The sequence below is a fragment of the Balaenoptera borealis genome (genome assembly GCF_965194805.1).
Source record: "Balaenoptera borealis genome assembly, chromosome: 3".
NCBI classification, from domain to species: domain Eukaryota; kingdom Metazoa; phylum Chordata; class Mammalia; order Artiodactyla; family Balaenopteridae; genus Balaenoptera; species Balaenoptera borealis.
The window spans coordinates 152223140-152228843 of NC_138866.1; the positions used below are offsets into that span (position 1 = coordinate 152223140).

At 42.4% G+C, this 5704-nt stretch overlaps 2 protein-coding genes and 1 pseudogene across 8 annotated transcripts in view; all 3 read left to right on the forward strand.

Annotated features, from left to right (window-relative positions):
* Positions 1 to 5704, forward strand: part of BCL2A1 (BCL2 related protein A1) — a 410729-nt gene that overhangs the window by 259522 nt on the left and 145503 nt on the right. The window lies entirely within an intron of this gene.
* Positions 1 to 5704, forward strand: part of LOC309627017 (5-formyltetrahydrofolate cyclo-ligase) — a 298975-nt gene that overhangs the window by 242968 nt on the left and 50303 nt on the right. The window lies entirely within an intron of this gene.
* On the forward strand, positions 2435 to 3291 carry LOC309627015 (AKT-interacting protein pseudogene; annotated as a pseudogene). Its single transcript has one exon. The product of its transcript is annotated as an AKT-interacting protein pseudogene (transcript).

Below are 5704 nucleotides of genomic sequence, written 5' to 3' on the forward strand. Positions count from 1 at the left end.
GTCAAATTCATCCTGGGCTAGAAAGATATGAACTAGGGGTATATTTAATGTGAAAAGAGACTCTGAGCATAAGACGCCAGCTTTTGCTAAAAATCAGTTTAGCAAATGGTGTTTGACAAGAGGGAAAGGGAGAAACACCGCCTTGCGTCCTTTAAACATTCTCCTTTCCTAGAAGGCGCTCGGAGCTGTTTTCTTTAAAGCTTCAAATCTCCTGGGAGACAACTGCTCCGTCGGGGTCCCCCTCCCTGTGTGATTCCATACAGGATGTTTTGCTTCCTGTTTCCAACCCATCTGTCTTCGTTTCACTGCAGAAACCAGGGCACCAACTCTGGAGGCTTCTGGCATGAGACTTCCCTCCACACCCGTTGGTACCTGTGAAATGCCATATGGACCTGCTCGGCAGGTGACGGAGCAGGTCTAGATGCTGCTGTCTCAGGAAGGGTCAGGACAGCAATCAGCAATAAGCTGTGCAGACTGCTTCTAGACCAGAACCTTCCTACAGGGCATGAGGAAAGCCGAGCCCAGCTGTCTTCTGCCTCAAGGCTTCTTCTGGTTATGAGGCTGCCTAGTGAATAGGGGAGACACCGTGGCTATGTGCCCACCTGTTTATTACCCACAATGAATCTGCTGTGCCCCAAATTTCTAGGTGAGTCTCACTGGACTGGCACTTGTACACAACTTGCGCCTTCCTTGGTTCCCTCTAGTTCCTCCCTAGTGCTCTTCCTGAGAAGTCCCACGGTGCTGCTGACCCCAGGTTCACGGGATCCACACCCCAGTTTCCTATGTCCGTAACAGGCTGGGTGGGGGAATCATGTTCCAAACAATCCCATTTGGAGCCTGCCCTGTCTTTCGTTTGTGGTGACTATACCATGTCCCATTGTGAAAAGAATGCCAGATACTTACATCTTGTTAGCTCTTGAAGAAGAAGCCAACTGATGTTAAGAGTGTATTTGTGTGTGTACTTTCCTTTTTTCTTTTTTTCTTCTTTCTTCTGGCCACACTGCGCGGCATGTGGGATCTTAGTTCCCTGACCAGGAATCAAACCCGAGCCCCCTGCAGTGAAAGTGCAGACTCTTAACCACTGGACCACCAGGGAAGTCCCGTGTGTGTACTTTCTGATCTGCGTTTTAGTGTAACCCTATATCCTATTCATGTTTCTCAAATATGAAATGACCTTGAACATACTGATAACTTTTATTGTCTATTTTATTCCTCCTTACTAGTAATGGTAACTAAGTCATAGTGTGTGAGTTTCAGTGAGATACCACATATAAATCCCTTAGCGCAGAGCCTGGAACATACCAAATGCTGCTGTCAGAGGAATGATATCCATGGTGTCAAATGTATAAGAGCCGTCAGGGATATTAACATCCTCATAGAACCTTTTGGTCTTTTTAGAACAATGTAAAGGGATTTTCTAGGCACATGTTTCCAACTGCTGACTGGAAGATTTCATTGCTTTATTTCTAGCTTAACATGTCCAAAATTACATTTATATTATTCTCTCTAAAACCTGATGTCCCCCAGCTTAGAATTCTTCAGAGTCTTCCAATCCCAAACATCAGAGTTGGTAAACTGGTGGTCTGAGGGCTGCATCTGGCTCACAGAAGTGGCCCAAATAGTGTTTTAAAAAGTGGCATAATGTCATCCTTTAAAAATCAATAGATTTTTACTTTTAAAAATCCATGTTTGGGCGTTCTCTTGGAAAAAGAGCAAGTCTGGCCACCTCAGGCCCCTATGGCAGCCATTGGCTGGAACTGATTACACCTCTGGATGGGGGTGTGCTTTCCAACTCGCCACAGAGCTTCCCAGTTTGTACCGTCTCCATTAAAGAGATTTCAATCATTTAAAAAGCAAAAGGATGCTTTATTAACGTAAGAAAAAATCTATTTCAAACATAGAACCAACTTTATATATAATAGTAATAGACTAATTCTGTGATAATCAGGAATAAGGAGGCCCGCTGTTATTATATATTTAATAAATTTCTAGAAATTCTAGCCAAAACAATAAATTGGAATAAATAAGAGATATACATATTGGAAAGTAAGAGGTAAAATTATTACTATTATTTTCGTCTACCTAGGAAACCCAGTATAAGCAACTAGAAAACTATCAAAACTTAGTGAGGTCGGGACTTCCCTGGCGGTCCAGTAGTTAAGACTCCGAGTTTCCACTGCAGGGGGCGTGGGTTCGATTCCTGGTCAGGAACTAATTGGAAAAAAAAAAAAAAAAAGATGTCAGTTCTCTTGGGCTGGGCTTGGCAGGGAGTAGGCTGGGGCCGGGCTGACACTGAGGCCAGAGATGCTGTAGGGCCGCGATGGTTCTTGGCAGCCTGGAGCACTGCATTGAAAACACCGAGGTAAAGTGAATTCTGAGGATGGAAGAGTTTGATGACACAGACCATTGAATTTCTTTGTTTGGAGTACATGTTATGAACCTTCTCTGGATCATGTCTACAAGCTCTGTATGCAAACGATCTGATGGTGAAGAGAAGACATTAACAGGGGATGTGAAAACCAGTCCTCCACGCACTGCTCCGAAGAAACAGCTGCCTTCTAGTCCCCAAAATGCTTTGCCCATAACTAAGCTTTCATCTCCTGCCCAGCAACAGAGTCAACAAATGGCACACATGCTTCTTAGACCTTTCTACCTGGAATACTCCCTTCTTGCAGAATTTACCTTGCTTGTGAAGCAGAAGCTACCAGGTGTCTATGTGCAGCCATCTTATTGATCTGCATTACTGTGGTTTGGAGTAATATTCATACAGCATGGACTTTATCAAGATGGTGTCTTTAAGTTTACAGTTTACATCCCCGATAAGTACCCAGATGGTGACTGTCCATGTTTGGTGTTTGATATTCCCATCCTTCACTTGCTAGTTGATTCCACCTCAGGTGAACTCTATGTGAAGAAAGCATTTGCAAAATGGAGGTGGATCCATAATAATATTTGGCAAGTATTGATGTAAGCAAGGAGAGTTTTCTACAAGATTGATACAGCAAGCCCCCTAAATCCAGAGGCTGCAGTACTGTACGAAAAAGATATTCAGTTGACAGTGTTAAGGTATGCACTGCTCCTTTGTTTGACCAACCTAAAGTAGAAGACCTCTATGCAATTAGCTTTTCTCTGTGGAATCCTTCTGTACCCGATGAAGCCAGAGAGAAGATGCTGACTCAGAAAAAGCCTGAAGAACAGCACAATAAAAGTTTCCACATTGCTGGCCTGTCGTGGGTAAAGCCTCGCTCAGTAAAACATTTCAGTATAGAAGAGAACACAGTAGCAACTTAAGAGCTGGTGAATCTGGTGCACCGTGCGCTTTCCTGCTGGACTCGAGCTAGTAAAGCTGACCAATGGCAAAGGACTGCCTGCAGAGTAAAACGGTGTGCGCAGTGGCCGATGTCAGTGTTGTCCGTGTATGCTTAGGTTCTGACAGCAAGTTCTGGAAACCTCTTTATATGTAATGCATTACCTCTGTCAAAAGTGTCTTTAGGCGGGTTATCTAGTTTAGTACTCCAAATTATTGGGGCTTATGTATTTTTTGGAATATAATGCTAAAGGGAAGTTGCATTCATTTAAACTGATGAAGGAGGCAGAGTTCAGCGCTATGTAATGATTTTTAAATCAGTGGTTTCAGTTATACATATGTTAGGATATGGAAAGGAGAGGTATACAGAGAGCAGTTTCCATAATTTATTAGCTCTTTTAAGTGGAAGAACATTTGAACCTCAGTGTTCAGCCTACTGTGTTACTGGTATACAAACTGCTGTCACTGACATACATATTAGGTGAGTGAGAGGAAACCAGAACACTTGTTTGTAGTTGCTTTTTTTTTTTTTTCCAATATGGTTGTATTTTCTCCTGAAGAAGTTTTCAAACTTCTGGATGTTTGGAAAATTAAGGCTTGTTATATGTATTTAAAAAATACTAAATTCCCAGGTGGGAATGTAAATTGATACAGCCACTATGGAGAACAGTATGGAGGTTCCTTAAAAACTAAAAATAGAACTACCATACGACCCAGCAATCCCACTACTGGGCATATACCCTGAGAAAACCATAATTCAAAAAGAGTCATGTACCACAGAGTTCTTTGCAGCTCTACTTACAATAGCCAGGACATGGAAGCAACCTAAGTGTCTATCAACAGATGAATGGATAAAGAAGATGTGGCACATACATACAATGGAATATTACTCAGCCATAAAAAGAAATGAAATTGAGTTATTTATAGTGAGATGGATGAACCTAGAGTCTGTCATACAGAGTGAAGCAAGTCAGAAAGAGAAAAATACCGTATGCTAATGCATATATATCGAATCTAAAAAAAAAAAAAGGTTCTGAAAAACCTAGGGGCAAGACAGGAATAAAGACGCAGACATAGAGAATGGACTTGAGGACATGGGGAGGGGGAAAGGTAAGCTGGGACGAAGTGAGAGAGTGGCATTGACACATACACACTACCAAACGTAAAATAGCTAGCTAGTGGGAAGCAGCCGCATAGCACAGGGAGACCAGTTTGGTATATATATATAGTGTGTGTGTTTGTGTGTGTGGTGTCTTTGCTCTGCCAGGTTATAGGTTTCTAAGTGCCTAGGAAAGCCTTGTTTCCAAACAGGTGAGCCATGGCAACAGCCAGAGCTACGAGCACAGCCTTGAGGTCTGCCCCTTGATCAGAATGACCACACAGTTTTCAGTTCTCCACAGCTGCCTGGGTTTCAGCTCAGCTGAACAATCAATGAACAAGGCCCAGGCTCTTAGGGGAACCTCTGTGAAGTGAGGGCCCCTCTGAGCCAGCAACTTTGTTTCAGACAGTGGAGTGAAACAGATTTCACTGTCTTTGTTTCAGACAGTGGGGGAAGCTTTGACGCTTCCCCCAAAGAGATAGGTACCCCTTTTTAATGTAAAACCAAGATGTTGCAGGCACCACGCTGGCTGCTTTCTGGAATGATTCCATTTGCACTGGACAAGCAAAGCTTGTTGGTCCCTTCTCCCCTTGTTAGTCATTGAGTCTGAGTTAACCCACCCCCTAAACAGACTATCACACATGATAAAGATAGCATTTGTAATTGGTAGGATAAAAATTGAAAAATATTAATATACATGGTTCACTATTTTAGGAGAAAATTAAATTAGAATCATAATGTCCTATATGGAAATAAATGGATTAAAATTTTAAGATGAAATAAGTATTAGTTTCACCTTTTTACTGCTTTTTAAATCACCTTCAGGATATGCCATACAATTTGCTTTAGAAAACATTTCACTGATAGCAGGTTTTCTCACCCCTTTGACACAGTCTCTCATGGACCTAAGTGCTCATTTGAGGGTTCCTGTCATTTGGCCCAGGTTAGCTAAGTTGCCAGCCCCTAAACACCTCCATCAGGTCTATGCAGGGCCAGTGCATCAACTTGGACGTCCAATTGCAATTTGCTTCTCCTACCTGTGTGTTCGGGCTTTCTCTGGCACGTGATAACTTTTAAGATGTGCTCTTGATTCAAAGATGAAGTTAAATTTTATACTATGGGGACACCACAGAGTTTCAATTTGTGTTGTTATTAGACAAAAATGAATTTGTCTATTGGTTCCCTCACCGTGCCAGTGTTTGCCTGGCCTACTGACTCTTCCTGCTCTATAACTACTCTTTCTTCCCTGCCTTCTTTTTTTTTCTTTTGGCTGTGCCACACAGCATGTGGGATCTTAG